Raw genomic sequence first — 17,662 nt, forward strand, 5'->3', positions numbered from 1 at the left:
ATAACCCAAAACATTCATATTAAAGACATAATTAACATTATAAGGCACACAGTCTAAATCATAAAACAACTAACACCAAGACACTTAAGGCTAACAAAAGATTCAAACAGGAAATCCATGAAACGGCCAGGAGTCAGGCTGTGAAGTAGGCCTGACCTAAAGGTTAGAAGGCAGGGCCAGTAAACGAGGCAGGTAGGCGAGAGAAATATAAACAATAGGATAAACTAAGGTTACATAAACTAATCTAGGGCTGGGGGGACAATACTTCCTGCAGCTACTGTGGGGTATTTAAGAGCCTCTACAGACTTAAGACAGTGGCGTTTGAACACTGTTGGTGATTTCCAGCCCGTATACTTTTTAAGGTCATCAAAATTCATATTATGAAAATAATTAGCTGGGGTGGCCACTGCCCGAATATCATGTACCCTAGGTACTGAATCCGGGTTTGCCTGCTTTATGAAATACAGTATTTGTTGCCTGATGGCCTTTAAGGAAATGGTTCCTCCATTCTCCCTAACAAAAAGAGGGCCTGAATTCCTATTAGAAGTTCTATTTGAATAAGCTTTTAAAGTGTTAACTGGACATAAGGACAGATCCTGTGGAAGGGGAATAATCTTCCAAGGAGACCATCTATTTTGTGGATCCTCATTCTTTGCTAGAAACTTGAGATCCGGAGACAACAGAACTTCTCCTGACGGGAGGAAATCAACATGGTTCGGTTCTCTAGAGAGCAGACAGTTCAGAAATTCTAGCCCCTGAGGCTACTTACTAGAAATAACGTTTTCCTTAACAGACTCGAGTATGTACATAATTCATTATCAGTGTCTGATGCCAATTTAAGTACGTCATTTAAGAACCAGGAAACTATGTGAGGACGGGTTGCTGGTCTAAGACGAGCGCATGCTTTAGGAATTGACGAAAAATATAAGTCTGTAAGGTTAATATTAAAGCCATGTAAAAATATTTTTCTTAAGGCAGATTTTGCTGTAGTAATAGTACTAGTGGCCAGTCCTTTCTCAAATAATTATCTGAAGAAAGATTGCTAGGTTCGTGGTCATTTCCTGAGCTTCAGATTCCCTCAGAAATAATGCTAACTTTTTAACTGCTGAGTCATATTGTCTGAGAGTAGATTCCCTCTTGTCTGATTCTATGAACAGTGTATTAATAGGATCAATGTTAGCGTCTTTCTGAGCTGCAAACTTCATGAAGTCCATAAAGCTAGGGCATTCAGAATTCTTGAGGAAGCTGACACAGTCCGAGTTTGTACTACTTGTGTCAATCTTGGACTGGGGATTTGTTTGTGCCGGAGTTTCAACTCTAGAAGAAGAGGAAACCAATTGCTCTTCGGCCAGTTGGGTGCCACAAGTGCTACTTGACCTTTGAATGATCTGAGTTTGTGTAAAACTTTCATTAATAGGTTTATTGGTGGAAACAGATAGATCCTTTGCCACCTGTTCCAGTCGATTGACATCGCATCCGTGGAATGAGCTAGAGGGTCTAGATTGGAAGCAACGTAACACGGAAGCTTGTGGTTGCTCTCTGTGGCAAACAGGTCCACCTGGAGACCGGGTACTTGACGACAAATCCACTCGAATGATGCCTTGTCCAAGGACCATTCCGACTCCAGCGGAGTTGTCCTGGATAGTGAAACTGCAATGACATTTCGAACACCTGCCAGATGGGTAGCTGACAGGTGCCAAAGATGTTTCCTTGCCAGAGAGAAAATTGCGATCATTACCTGATTGATATGGCTCGACTTGGAGCCCCCTCTGTTTATGCAATGTACAACTACTGCACTGTCCAGTACCAGTCTGATATGGATCTGTCTGGTTGGACGTAGTTTCTTTAGTCTTAGAAATACTGCCATTGCCTCTAGAATGTTGATATGGAACTGGCGGAATACAGTCGACCATGTTCCTTGAACTTTCTTGTGTTGGGAGTGATTGTATGTTAGTTTTATAAGTTAGTCATTATTTTATTTTCTGCATTGATGAAGTGTATGGGTATTACAGAATGTATAAAAAGAAAGCACATGTTTAATTTTATAAGATGTTTTTATAGCATAGCATTCCTTATGTTTAAAGAGTATGTTATTGTTGTGACATCATAGGAAGTGACGTCACAGGACGAAAATGGCGGGAGGGAGAAAAATGTAAACAAACAATGAGCGGGAGTGTTGAAAGCATGGTGGAAAAAGGTAGAGAGAGCTCTCTGAAGGTTAGGTCGATAATGGTTGGGTTGTAAGTCTGTTTGTGGTTTTTGTTGTCGTAAGCTGGATTGCATAGAGTAAAAAGAACAATGTGAACAGGTGAGTGGATCATATAATTGAATAATTTAAGGATAGGTTAGGCTAGAAAAATTTTCAAGTGGTAGCAGAGCGTGGTTCGTTAAAAATGGACGGATCTGATGGTAAACTTTGGGAGATGAAATGGAGGAGAGACTGTCCGAGATTTATCGGGGCACAGGGCGATTATAAAGGATGGAGAGGACAAGTCGAAGATTGGTTTGTGGTGTGTGGAGAAGAAGTGAAATATCCGGGGATAGAGATAAGGATGAGCTTAAAAGGGAAAGCTTTAGAAGTAACAGAAGGAATAGATAGAGATGAACTTAAGGATAGCGAGGGTTCAAAGATAATCCTGTCCAAACTAGATGAAGTGTATCTAAAAGATACGTTAATGGAAAATTACAGTAAAATGAAAAACTATTTTAAAATAGAAAGAGAATCTAGTGAAAAGATGAGAGATTTTATAATTATGTATGAAAAGGCAGAGTCAGAGTGTAGTAGGGCACTAGGGAAAAGCATGCTTGAAGGGGAAGCAAAAGGTTTTCATGTACTAGAACAATCGAATCTCACAGAAGATCAAAAACAAATGGTATTAGCAGCTTGTGGTCGAGAAAAGTTGGAATATAAAACAGTGTCACAAATAATGAAAAGAATATTTGAGGGATTAGGGAATACAGAGGAGGGGGAATGGTTAGGATCAGAAGGTTGTGAGAATTTTGGGAAAGGGTGGAAAAACCAAAGATATCGGGGAAAGGTGAATCGAGATAGAGGTGGAAGAAATCCTTTAAATAGAGAAGGGAAAGTAACACTGTGTGCTATATGCAAATCGGAATGGCATTGGGCCAGAGATTGTCCTCAGAATTTTCAGAATAAGAAGAAATCAGAAACTGGACAAGAAGAAGAAAAAGTTTATAAACGAAAAGTTGGCAAAATAGAAGAAGAATCTTGGGAAGAGGTTGATGCAATTTTAGACACAGGATGTAAGTCAACAGTTTGTGGGGAATTGTGACTAGCACGCATTGTTGTGGGTTTGAATCAGGAAGAATTGAGGAGAATGAATGATACTAAGAAAGAGTCTAATAAAGTATTTAATTTCGTGAGTCATCATACAAGTCGAAAGGAGTAATGGAAATACTGGTGATATTGAAAAACAAAAGTTTTATTTGAAGACAGAAATTTTGCAGGGTGATGTACCATGGTTAATAGGTAAGAAAACCATGAGTAAAATGGGGATGACCATAAATTTAAAAGAGAATTGTGTTAAAATAGAAGTATTAGGGAAATGAAGGTAAAGTTATGAGAAGACAGACAGGGCCATTTAAGAATACCAATTATGAGGAGGAAGGTAGAAGAAGAATTATTATTGGAGGGTGGAAGGAAAGAGCCTAAGGGAAATTAAAGGTACAATGATGAAGTTACATCTACAATTTGGCCACGGAAGTGGAGATAAAATATGGAAGCTAACAGAAGAAGCACAGTGGAGTGACGGTTTGGGAGAGAAGGAAAAAGAGGAAATAAAAAGTTACTAACTGACTTAATCGCAAGTTGTGAAGTATGTAAAGATATAAAAGAAACCCAGCTAAACCAGTAGTGGGATTTTCTTGGAGTAAGACATTCAATGAAGTTGTAGCAATGGATGTGGGAGAGATAGAAGAAAGTTCTTGGTAATGGTAGATATGGCAACAAGGTATTGTCAGGCTTTTTGGATAAAAGACAAGAAACCAGAAACTATTATAAAGAATTTTTGACGGGTGGTTTGCGATATTTGGGGCACCTTCTAAAATATTATCAGACAACGGGGGAGAATTTCAAAATGAAAAAGTAAGGAGGATGGCAGAAAGATGGAATATTAAAGTATTAGCCACAGCATCAGAATCTCCATGGAGCAATGGATTGTGTGAAAAGACAGTAGGCATAATCAAAGAAAACTTAAGAAAGATGAAAGATGATGAGGAAGTGGATTGGTCCATAGCATTAAGATGGGTAGTGAGTGCCAGGAACTGCTTAATAAATAATGGTGGTTTCTCCCCTAACCAATTAGTATTTGGGAAAAATCCTTCCTTGCCTAATTTAATGGGAGAAGAAAGTTCAAGTCCTGCAAGCAGAGAGAAAGGTATGGAAGAAAGCATAGTAAGGGATACACTGAATGCAATGCATAAGGCCAGAGAAGTGTTTATCAAAAATGAGTCTTGTAATAAAATAAGAATTGCTCTAAACAAAAATGTCAGAGAACATAAATTTGAAGAAGCAGTAGTGGGAGACGAGGTATTCTATAAGAGAGAAAATGAAAATGAATGAAGAGGACCTGCTCAGGTAGTGGGAGTATCAGGTAAACAGTAGTGGTTAAACATGGGGATTCTCTAAGAGAAGTAGCGAGAATACATGTTACTAGGATTAAAAGACTATCACCAGAAAAGGAGAAGATACTTAAAGTAGACAAAACACACACTGTGAAAGATGAATCCCTTGCATCAAAGGAAGGGAATATAGATGAGCAGGAAGGAAAGATGATAATTGGCTGGAGAAGGAATGCTGATATAAAAGAGATTATAGAAAGAGATTTGGCAGAGGAAACACTGGAAGATGACGGGGAAAGTGAGGTAACAGAAGAAAGTGAGTTAACAGAAGAGATACCTAAATTCAGAAAGGGAAATAGAGTTAGAGCTATAAACAAAAATACAGGACAAGTAGAAGAGTGGACGATATTGAGCCTTGCAGGGAAAAGATCAAGCAAATCTTGGGCTGATTCGTACATTGTAGAAGACTCACAGTCAGGTGACAAAGGATGGGTTGACTTAAGAGATCATAGTCATGTAGAAAAAATTGAAGATGAAGAAGAGGTTTTGCTAGGATTCGAAAATAGAAATGTAATTGAAGCTAAAGAAAAAGAACTACAAAGTTGGAGAGAAAACAAGGTATATGAGGAGGTAAATGACATTGGACAAAAAGCTATATCTACAAGATGGATAGTAACTGAAAAGGTAAAAGGTGGGGAAAGGATATGTAAAGCAAGATTGGTAGCTAGAGGTTTTGAAGAAGAAATGGCTGAATGGGAAAAAGATGCTCCTACATGCAATGCCGAAATTTTAAAATTTTGTTTGACAGTAATAAAACTGAAAGATTGGAATTGTTATACGTTAGATGTAAAAACTGCATATCTACAGGGTGATGAAATACAACGAGAGGTATATTTAAAACCACCTAGTGAAGATGGTTGGAGTGGATTATGGAAATTGAAGAAAACTGTTTATGGGCTCAAGGATGCAGCAAAGGCATGGTATTGTAAGGTGGTAAAACTGGTGGAGCTTAAAGGGGAGCTTAAAGGTGAGAGGAGTAGATTAGAACCTAATATATTCTTTTGGAAGAAAGACAATAAATTGAATGGTATTTTATGTACACATGTAGATGATTTTTGCTATGGAGGAACTGAAGGATTTTTAAAGGAAACAATTGGGAAATTGAAAGGGAAATTACAAGTAGGAGAACAAGAAAGTAAAAGTTTTAAGTATATTGGAGTAATAGTAGAGCATAAGGAAAATGGAATTTGTCTTAATCAGTGGCAGTATATAAATTCTATAAGGGAACCAGAAGCCAGAAGATTTACAGGTAATAGAGTATTAGGACAAAAGGAGTTAACAGAATATAGATCAGTGGTAGGACAGCTGAATTGGGTATCGCTACATACCGTGCCAGAAATATCATATGATGTTAGTGAATTCAGTAAAGCTTTTAAAGAAGGAACGACTCAAGATATGAGAAAGCTGATTAAGATAGTGAGAAAAACTAAGTGCATAATGGGAGAAGTGATAATAAGTGAGTTAGAAGAAGAAAAGATTTATTGGGAAGCCTATGCAGATGCTTCATTCAGGAATATTGAAGATGGTCATACTCAATTAGGTTATGTGATATCATTGACAGATGGTAAGAGGAGAAGCCCTATATGGTGGAAATCCAGAAAATCCAGAAGAGTAGCAAAGTCCACCATTGAAGCAGAAGCTCTGAGTGTTGGGGAGGCCATAGAAGGATTGATATATTTCAAACATTTGTGGGAAGAGATAGTAGGAGGGAGAAAATTAGAAGCACTGGTGAAAACTGATAGTAAAACCCTAATGACTGCAATAAAATCAAGTACCGGAGTAAGTAGTAAGAGATTAAAAATTGATATTGCAGCAATAAGAGAAACAATAGAATCTGGAGAAATAAGTGAGGTGAGATGGATAAAAGGAAAGCATCAAATAGCTGATGTATTGACCAAAGCTAGAGTTTCTGGGGAAAGCATTAGGAATTATGTAGAGGGTAAAGAATTGGAGAATAATGGAGATTAGAGGGGATTAGGATAAGAAAAGGCTGGAGGGGAGGGAGAAGGAGATAAGGGTGATTGTATGTTAGTTTTATAAGTAAGTCATTATTTTATTTTCTGCATTGATGAAGTGTATGGGTATTACAGAATGTATAAAAAGAAAGCACATGTTTAATTTTATAAGATGTTTTTATAGCATAGCATTCCTTATGTTTAAAGAGTATGTTATTGTTGTGACATCATAGGAAGTGACGTCACAGGACGAAAATGGCGGGAGGGAGAAAAATGTAAACAAACAATGAGTGGGAGTGTTGAAAGCATGGTGGAAAAAGGTAGAGAGGGCTCTCTGAAGGTTAGGTCGATAATGGTTGGGTTGTAAGTCTGTTTGTGGTTTTTGTTGTCGTAAGCTGGATTGCATAGAGTAAGAAGAACAACGTGAACAGGTGAGTGGATCACATAATTGAATAATTTAAGGATAGGTTAGGCTAGAAAAATTTTCAGGGAGTATCCTCCCCATCCGCTTAGGGAAGCATCCGTATGGATCACTAATGATGGAGGGGGAAATTGGAGAGGCACTGACCTTGACAAACTCTTGACTGTTGACCATGGTCGAAGCCTCTTCCTCAACACCGGCGGAATTAGAGACATCTTGTCCCTGTTTCTGCTGTTGGCTCGTCTCCGCCATACCCTGTTTACATCCTTCAGTTTGGCTTTTAGCAGCAAATCTGTCACTGATGCGAACTGAAGAGAACCCAGGACTCTTTCCTGGGTGCAACGACGAGAGGCTCTTTTTGTTTTTGAGGAACTGCCTGGTAGCTTTGGCTATTTCCTCCTTTTGGCTGGCAGAAGTGACAGTTTGTGTGTGTTTAGGTCCCATTGGATTCCTAACCACTGAAATTGAGCCTCCGGAACTAGACGGGATTTCTTCCTGTTTATTTGGAATCCTAAGGATTCCAGTAAGTTGATCACTATGAATGTTGCTTTTCGACATTCCTTGGCGTTGGATGCCCAAATTATCCAATCATCCAGGTGTGCGGCTAACATAATCCCTTGGGCCCGTAACTGTTGGACTACTGTCTCTGCCAGTTTGGTAAAAATTTTGGGCGCTATGTTGAGCCCGAATGGCATGACTCTGAACGAGTATGCTTGTTTCCCTAGTCTGAACCCTAGGTAAGGAGAGAAGTTTCTCGCAATCGGGACGTGATAATATGCGTCTGAAAGTTCTATAGAGGTGGTGACGGCCCCACGGGGAAGTGGGGTCCACACCTGTGAGATTGTAAGCATGCGAAACTTGTCGCACTGAATGTATAAGTTGAGACGAGACAAGTCTAGAATTACTCTTTGCTGGAATGAGTCTTTCTTTGGGAATGGCATGACTCTGAACGAGTATGCTTGTTTCCCTAGTCTGAACCCTAGGTAAGGAGAGAAGTTTCTCGCAATCGGGACGTGATAATATGCGTCTGAAAGTTCTATAGAGGTGGTGACGGCCCCACGGGGAAGTGGGGTCCACACCTGTGAGATTGTAAGCATGTGAAACTTGTCGCATTGAATGTATAAGTTGAGACGAGACAAGTCTAGAATTACTCTTTGCTGGAATGAGTCTTTCTTTGGGACACTGAACAGATGGCCTTGAAATTTCAAGTGTCTCACTTTCTTTATTGCCTTCTTTTGAAGAAGGTCTTTTACAAAGTCCAGTAAGTCTTTGGATGGAGGTTGATGGAACCTGACTGGCGGAGGAGGCCCTCTGCTCCAGCTCCATCCCAGACCTTTTGAAACTATGCTGTGGGCCCACGGACTGAAGGTCCAATGGTCCCGGAAGAGATATAACCTCCCGCCTACCTGAGGAGACTCATTGATTGGAAGAGGCCTTACTTCCTCTGCCTCCTCGGCCTCCTCTTCCACGGGAGAGAGGTCTGGATGCAGTCCTACCTCTGTGGGCGGCTCTGGCTCTACTCCCCCTCGCATGCCTGTTGTAGCCTCGAAACGCCCCTTGGCTTTCAAACGAAGTGTTGAAGGCTGGGGACGCTATGAAGGCTGGCGGAGCAGGGGCTTGCTGAGCCGACTGCATCAGTATGAACTGCTGCTGAGGCTGAGCTTTGGAAGTAGAAGGCTGTCTGATCTGAGAGACCGGTACAGCTTGAAGCACAGTTTGAGCCTGGGGTTTCCTATATCTCCTGAACCTCTTCGTTTCCCTGGGTTGAGGTCCGGAGGTCTCGGTGGACTTCCTTTTAAAAGGGAGTCCCCAACGGGAGCAAAGACTTTGGTTTGCTCTGGTTGCCTCCGCCAGAACATTATTGACCTCATCCTCAGGGAAGATGTTAGGTCCCCAGACAGAACCCTTCATGAGTCTATTGGGCTCATGTCTGATAGTGGTGTCTGCGAAGACATGCTTCCGGCAGTTTTGTCTCGCCGCCACAAAGTCATAAAGGTCCGATTGGAATGATGCTAATAATGATTTCGTCAGGACCTGGAACAGAGGTTCGTCAGGGTAAGTTAACGCTGTTACCTCTGCGATGGTGATGGAATGCAGGGAGCGACTCAACCTGCACTTAGCCTCAAACTCTGCCTTCAGAAGGGCCTCCGGAATCTTGGGAAGCTGTTCACTGAACAAGGTGGAGGCACACTCGGGGTCGAGTTTACCCACTGTGAACGTAGCCGGAGCTCCCGACCAATATTCCGAATCCCCAGGGAAAAGAAGGGAGGTGGGATCTGTCTCCCAGAGTTGAGGCAGCAGTTTGCCATCTATTCCCGCCTGAATTGTCAATTCTGCAATCTTAGTCATGCAGGGGGTAGGGATGGAGTCACCTACCGAGAACATCGTAAAACTCCCTTTAAAGGGAGTAAGTTTTGTATTTTCGCACTCCCAGTCAGTGAGAGCGCGCATCAGGGCAGATTGGGCTTGGTCCCTGGGAAAGATAACCGTTTCCTTCGGGACCTTGTCAGATATAATCCAGGCTTCCTCTGTTAGCCTGGCATAGCCTGGGTAGGGAGGTACCAGGTCGGCTGGAAAGAACTCCAGTTCTTCCAGATGCCGAGTGCCCAAACCCTCGATGGTCAGGGTATCATTATGCAGGGGGGCGTGTAGAGCCAGCCGCCACGGGTTCCCCCTTATCAAAGGGGGCAGTCTGGAGGCATCTGGAACAACATGGGAGTGCTGTACTGCTCCGGATTGGATAAATCCGGGAGAGCAAGCTTTCCTGGGCCTCCATCCTCTGTGCCAATGACAGCACTGACTGACCAGAGGTCTCAAGCTTGAAGCAAGCTGAGAAGAAAGGTCTTATATCCTAGCTTCAACCCTGGAGTCTAACTTCTGCATCAGAAGTTCGTGCAAGGCCTCAGGATCAAAGTTAGGCTGTGGAGGTTTAGCCTTAGACACCCTGGATCTCGACCCTTTGGACGGGGAGTAGTTGAGCCAGCTTGAGGACGCCACTGATTTAAGAGCCAGTGACGACCTTGAGGGAGCTGTCGGATTAGACCTTTGAGGTCTAGAGGACTTTGGTAAGTCCTTTTTTAAGGATTTCACCTTGGGGATAACAGACCTAGATCTGTCCCCTGAAAAGAAGAAGAAGAAGAAGGAGAACTAAAAAGGGAACTACCAAGACCCTGTCCCCCTGCCTCACTTACCATCTTACCTTCTACCTGATGGTCCAAATCCACGCTCATCGGCTCGAGGTGGATGTTGATGGCCGCTACCTCTTCCACCACCTCTCCGCACAGGTTGTCTTCTTGGGAGGGTTGCGTCTCTTGCCGGATCCTCTCGATGATTGGGGTGGCCAATTCCGCCGGCATTGCAGCGGAGATCCGGGCACCGGGGTAGAGGAGATTACAAATCTCCTCCAACAGGACATAAGGATTGCCAGACGCAACGTTCCTCCCAAATCCGCCGACCCAGATCTTCAAGGTCGACAGTGAAGAGTCACGGATGATTTGGTCAGACTGTAAGAAAGGGCAGGACTTACTGAGAATATTCTCCAATTTCCCGTATATGTCTATATAAGTCATTAAAGTCAAAAAGAGACTAACGGTTAGCGGTCTCTTAAAACTTACTGACTCATCCACCAATAACTCGTACAGAGTGTAGCAGACTTCACAGCCGTCCGGGTGCCAAACGACCAGGTCCCCAATGTGGACCGAGCAGCTGGAGTGCGATCGGCACACCTCGTGTCCACAGGGCTGTTGGAGAATCGCCGTGCACCCTGGCTCCTGACAACGTACCATCTGTAAGTGGAATGGCGGTACATGAGTAACGTCAAGGCAAGGCCCGCCAGAGTTAGGTCCGGCGGTAATAGGCTACCTTAACACAGATTTATGGGTGATGAAACATGCGTGTCATCAGGCAAAACCCGCCGGAATTGAATACGGTAGTACAGACTAATAAACATAGGTTATGCTACGGAATGGCTAACTATTAATTATGTTAAAAATAAGTACTCTAAGATACTCCGTCGCTATGGTACTCCGGCGTGATTTGCCACTGAAATCTCGTTATGTCACATATTATGGAAACAGCTTAATGTGGTGGAAAGGAGTGTTCGCATATGGCCCATCTCTCAATCGCCCCGGGCGGAAACCACATAGTGGAAAACGCCAAATAAACCGGAAACTGTGGAAAGCGAGCAAACGAAACACCACCCGATAAGGGAAAGGTAGCAGAGTGGCGGAAGCCTGGCGAACGGCGACCAGTTGGGTGGGTAGCACCCTCTGGAAGCCGAATGAAACCTCCCCACGGGGGTGCCAAACGCAAGCGATCGGTTTCCCTCTGCTAGGAAGACGCCCAGGTCACTCGCCAAAAACTAACTGATCAGGTAAAGAAGGACTAGGCTATATACACGAAATAACCTGTGCAACCTTCGATCCCAGCCTACCTTCCAAAACCAAAACTTTTGGCTTGGTCAGGAAGGCCAGAATGAGCGCTACAGGTGAGGGGGGGGGGAAGAACCTCGCATAACCTAGCCACACCCTCCAAAACCGACAGCCTGGTCAGGTGGAAGACTATGAATAGAGGAGACCCTTCACTATTCTAACCTCACCTTCCAAAACCTAACGGCCTGGTCAGGTGGGCTAAGGGTGAAGAGCAACTCTCTCACTAGCCTAACCTCACCCTCCAAAACCTAACGGCCTGGTCAGGTGGGCTAAGGGGGAAGAGCAACTCCCTCACTAGTCTAACCTCACCTTCCAAAACCTAACGGCCTGGTCAGGTGGGCCAAGAGAGAACGAGGAACTCCCACACAAACCTAACATCTCCCTCCAAAACCTCAAAACGGCCTGGTCAGGTGAGCTAGGTAGTCTGAGCATCGTGTAAAAGCGCCTATCCTGTCTAGCCTAACCCTTCAAAACCGAATTACGGTTCGGTCGAGTAGGCTAGGCTAGAATATACCTAATCGAATAAAACTACCTGACGTCAAGAATACTAACATAAAAAAGTTAACCGTTCGATGTGAGATATATACTTATAAATACATAAATGACTCAGTGTCAGAGAGGTCCAAACAACATCCGTTATACGGGAAGCGGGGATACTCAAAATGGCCACCTCTGACACCGCATTGTACACAAAAACTAATCCAAGAATAGACAAGTCATCCATCCTTGTACACATCAGTTATGATCATGAAAATAATAATACCACCATCGAGAAGGCACCAATTCACTGGTGGAGGAAGGAAACCAGAGAAAAGGGAGAAAACTATGATCAGAAAAAAGGGGGGAGGGATGTACCTCCATCCCTAGCCTAGATCAGTCATGATACGGGCTCCCTAACCTCCTACCAGCGAAATGGTAAATTCTCCAAATAAGGCTCCAAATGGAATGGAGCCTGGATAAAAACTAGCAGAAACATTCTGCTAATAAAATGCGAAGACTGAGGGTCAAGCATGGCAGAGGCAGACACAGCCCACGCCCGGCGCGTGGAACTATTTACCTTGGTAAACAATATGCAAAGTCAAAAATAATGCCTCTGTAATAAAAAACCAAAAGGAAATGGTACTCAACTTAGATGGTGGAAACTCCTGATGGGATGACATGATGAAAATGCAGAAAAAACCAAAAAACAACACCAAGGAAAAACACGGTGTAACTAGGAAGGCGTGCTAAATTGGAATGAAGATGGCGGCCGGGGTGGTGGTTGGCTAGGTACGGGGGGATGAGGTTTTGGAACGGCTCCTCCCTTTTCGGGGTTTTGAGATTGGAGAAATCTATAGGACGAAGATCTGTGGTAGTGGCAACCACTCACCCCTTGTGCATACCGACACCATCTAGTGGTGTTCGATCCAGGGGTCGTAACCCTGGCATTATGGTTAGCTTTTTCTCTGGTATATTTAGCAATATTTATACCTAGAAATCAGTGCTAATGGACTATTTCACTGGGTGACACAGGTCGAGCCCAGAAACATACTTATTCCTATAAAATAATAATAATGAAAGTGTACAAGAATACATATATTTTATATCTATACACCTCCTACCCCCTTTATGCTCGTAGCACCGTCTCGAGCGGAACATGGACTTCTTTCAGCGAGTCGGGTGAACGACAAGGGGCACTGGGGGGTGCTGAGTGAAGGCCCATTTTCCTGGCCGAAGCAAGGGGATGCAGGGACTTGGGGAAAGGGGCACTCGGGGTGGCACTGGAGATGTCTTCTGTTTCGAACCAAACGGCCACTAGGAAGGCGTACCTTTCTTGACCTGCCATGGCCCATCACGATGCAACCTTGTCCCATCGTGGCGTCTTGGCGTCCTGTATCCTGACTTGCTGGACTGGTGGGGAAAGGGTGGGCATGACTTGTAGTTAGGCACGTGGGTGCAGATGTCCTCAGTCTTGGTTTGCCATTCTTCCGTGAATGATAATGGGTGGGCCAGAACCAAACCATAGAGAATCTGCACTAGGGGAAGGCGGAGTGTTCACTGCAGTCCTCTATCGTCTTCACAATCTATATTCCCGGATGGGGCTGTTGTTGTTGTTGTGTTGTTGTGGTTCCCAGACTCTGTTATGGCCCATCACGATGAAGGACAACCTTGTCCCATCTGTGTGGTAGTGTGGATGTTGTTTGTTGTCTAAGGGCTGCCTTAGGGCAATCTACTAAGAGATGTGTACTTGCTGGGGACTAACTTGAGAGTGGACATATGCCTGTTTGTTTGTTGTCTATGGTGTTTGTAGGGTTTAGTGATTGGTGATGACCACAGCGAAGTCGAGAATTGTACTCTCTCCAATCTTGAGAGCTGTGTTTCTGTACTGCTTATGTTGGGTGGGGGTGCCTAGTATTTTGTTGTTGGGAAGGTTATTAAGTGCTTGTCTGGTGAGTGAGTATGGATCTTTTTGTTTTGTGTGCTTTTGTGGGTTGGTATAGAATTCAAGATATCTGCCATTGTCTGTGTGGTGTATTCACTATTTGCCTGTGTGTTGGAATGATAATGGGGCTGTTTGGCCAGTTTATGACCGATGCCAAGAATTGTGTGCCAGGTGTTGCCTGATGGTGAGAATCTTGGTTTCGGTGTAAGTGTTCTACTGGTGTGGATTGTGTACTGAATGATTCTCAGAGCTGTGTTTTGTATTATTTGTAGTTTGTTTAGTTGTGTGTTGGATATGGCAGGGGGCCAGGCTGGGCTGGCATTATGGAGCGGATGTATTTTTGTATACTGTGATGAGTGTTGTCCAAATGTTGTGCCTGTTAGTGATCTTAGTGCATTTAGTCTAGGTCTGCATTTCTTGATGATGTTACTGACATGTGGAGCAAATGACACTGAAGTGTTGTATGTGACTCGTTTCGAATTGGGTGTTGTTCAGCGTTGCTGTGGGTCTGTACTGATGTTCTTTGTTGTGACTAGTGAGTAGTGTACTTGTGGATTTTGTTGGTGCTACCTGTAATCTGTTTTGTGTGAGCCAGTTTTCAAGTTGTGTTATGTAAGTCTGTACTTGTGTGGAGCATACGTTTTTGTCCATGTATTGATATGATTGTTAGATCGTCTGCATATGAGGAAGTGATATATGGTTATGACTATGTCATGCATGAATAGGTTAAAAAAGTGTTGGGCTTAGAATCCTTGTGGGACACCGTTGATTTTGGATGACTCTTGGTGTACAAATGCTTGTCTGTCTGTTAGAATGGTTTGGTGTTGTTGTGTAGTGTGGTGTTGTAAACTTTGTTGATGAGAAGTGGTCTAGAGATGGCGTCAAAGGCTTTACTTATGTCTATTGTGATTAGCAGTGTTCTTTGTGGTGGGCGTCTGGAGTTAATGCCATCTTGTATTTTTTTGTGTAAGGTTGGTGAGTAGCCTTGTTGTGGAGTGGTGTGGTCTGTAAATGTTGAGTGGGTGACAGTGGTCTTGTGGTGTGGTTTTAACGTAAGATGAGGCGTTCTACTACTTTTGATGGTGTGCAGAGTAAAGTTATAGGTCTGTATGAAGCTGCTTGTGTAGGTGTTTTGTTTGGTTTTAGAAGTGCTATTATTTTCCCCAGTTTCCAAATGTGGGTATAATGCAGTGTGCGTATGAATAATTGGCTATGTTTGTCAGTGTTTGTGTGCTGTAGTCATAATGAGATGTTTGGCAGCTTTTACTGCTGCTTCCGCATGTCCATTGGACTGATAACAAGTGATGATATGGATGACTCCCCAGCATTCGGTGAAACTTGGCTGAGAATGGTGATCCTCCGTCCGTCCGTAAGCAGTGGGACACCAACTTCACGGAAGTAGACACAAAACATTCTTGTGACTCTAGCTGCAGTCGGTCGCTTCCACAGGGGACAATCACAGGCCAGCCTGAAAGTCTATCAGCTATAACAAGGAATGCCTTCCTGCAACGTGAAGGGTGACACACTTTCATGTTGGGTTCATGTTGCTGACTGGGGAGAAGCTGTTGGCAAGCATTGCAAGCTTCTACTGTATTCCTTATGTCAGCATCAATGCCTGGCCAAAATACTGTCTGTCTTGCACGACGTCGAGTAGCTTCGATCCCTCGGTGGCTGTCATGGAGGCGAGCCAAGGTGCGTCTACGGAGGGCTGCAGGTATGATAATCCTGGGCCCATATAGCACTAACTCTCCATCTGCGTACAGGCTATCCCACAGCTTCCAATATGGGAGGGCGGAGATGTGGAGGTCGTAGCGGTTGGTGGGGAAGCCCTTGGAGATATATTGGACGAGGCGACTGTAGTCCTGATCCTGAGATGCAGCAGTGCGGAGTTCCTGTAGGGTCCTGTCTTCTTCGATGATGGGTCCTGTTGCCTGATCATCGGTGGAAATGGCAGTGCTGGTGACGATGCGCCTGACATGGGCAGTTGAGGTGGTGCAGTCTTCCTCATCTTCAGGTGTGGGGCGACTGGTTGGGGAGCGAGACAGGACGTCTGGTATGCAGAGCTGTTTCCCCGCACGCCATACTGCGGTGAAGATGTAGGGGGCCACTTTCATCTTGAGGCGTTGCAGGCGTGGATTCTCAATGGCATCCAGGGTGTAGTGGTTGAGGATAGGAATCAAAGGGCGATGGTCAGTCATCACAGTGAAATGCTGAAGTCCAGATAGGTATAGGCGGCACTTAGCCATGGCCCAAGTGACTGCAAGTAGCTCCAGCTCTATAGTGGCATATCAGGTTTCCGTGTCCGTAAGGAAACAGGAGCCACAATGGACGAGACGCATCCGACCGTGGCCGTTGTCCTGAAGTAGGGCATAGCCAAGGCCATACAAGCATGAGGCGTCTGTCTGCAGGATCACAGGCAAGCCTGGGTTGAAAGGTGCCAGGACTGGTGGTGAAGTCAGAGCTTTCTTGACATTCTTAAATGCTTGCTCATGGTCAGGCGTCCAGATAAATGAATGTTTCGGGCTCATGAGCGGGCGTAGAGGCTGTGCTGCTGATGAGATATCTGGAGTGAAGTCGGCAGGTTGGTTTACGAGACCCATAAACGACCTGATATCTGTGACATTGGAAGGCGTGGGGAAGTCACGTATGGCAGATACCTTGTCAGGGTCTGCTGCGATGCCATCAGGTGATAAGACATACCCACAGAATTTAACTTGAGAGGCAGCTACGGTGAACTTTTCCTTATTGAGGGTAATGCCGTATTTATGGCACCTGGTCAGCATTTGGTTTATGTGTTGCAGGTGGGAAGAGAGATCCTTGTCTGATATAAGGATGTCATCTATAACCTTCACACAGTTGGAGATACCTTGTAGTGCCGTATCTCCACGGAGGCAGTAGGCATCATCCGTCACTGCGAATCCCATCGGGACCACGGCAGTGCTGAAACCTTCCGTACGGGGTTATGAACGTGGTCAGATGGCGATCTTCCTCTGCCAACTCCATCTGCCAATAGCCATGGAGGGCATCCGCTGTCGTGAAATACTTTGCAGTAGGAGAGATGTTGCGGATGGCGTCATGGGATGTGGGTGATGGATGTGTTGGGCGGGCAACCTGAGAATTTAAGTGGGTGTAATCCACAGTGATGCAAACACCTTTGTCCTTAGGTACCAGGACCATGGGGTGGCACCATTCTGAGGGTTCGTCGCCTACGGGCGTGATGATTCCTTGTTGCACTAAGGAGTACAGTTCTTCTTTCACTTGATCCCTGAGGGCGAACGGAATGGGCCTGGGCGTATGTACAGCGAAAGGTGTAGCACCAGGTTTCAGTTGGATCTGCATTGGATGACCTGTCATCTTCTTTAGTGGCTGAGTCTGCAGATCTGCCTTGGATATGAGTACATCATTGAAGTGGCGAAGAAAATAATCCTTAGCAGCTGCAGGTCTGCTAAGGATGTCATGGCAGAGTCAGGAATCTGGGCACACCTGTTGACATGTGTAACCTTCAGAATGGGCTTTGGGAATTCTGGTGACACTATAGCAAGGGCTCGGCAATGTCCATGGGAGAGGAGGGCAGTCTGGATATCCTCGTGAACATGTATAGTCGCTACACATGACTTGTTGCCGAGGCAAAGTGTCGCTTGGAAACATCCCACGACTGGTGGCATGGGGAATCCATCTGCAGTCACGACATCCGTCAAGGGTGGAGGTGAAAGTTTTGACCTGGGTATGTGGAGTGCATCCAGGTGCGTGGTGCCAATCACTGTAATGTCTGCTCCTGTGTCGGGGATTAGCT

At 44.5% G+C, this 17,662-nt stretch overlaps 1 protein-coding gene across 2 annotated transcripts in view; it reads right to left on the bottom strand.

Annotated features, from left to right (window-relative positions):
• Positions 1 to 17,662, bottom strand: part of SWIP (strumpellin and WASH-interacting protein) — a 944,327-nt gene that overhangs the window by 537,799 nt on the left and 388,866 nt on the right. The gene's annotated exons all lie outside the window — the stretch shown is intronic.

Source organism: Macrobrachium rosenbergii, chromosome 56 (assembly GCF_040412425.1).
Source record: "Macrobrachium rosenbergii isolate ZJJX-2024 chromosome 56, ASM4041242v1, whole genome shotgun sequence".
Lineage (NCBI taxonomy): Eukaryota > Metazoa > Arthropoda > Malacostraca > Decapoda > Palaemonidae > Macrobrachium > Macrobrachium rosenbergii.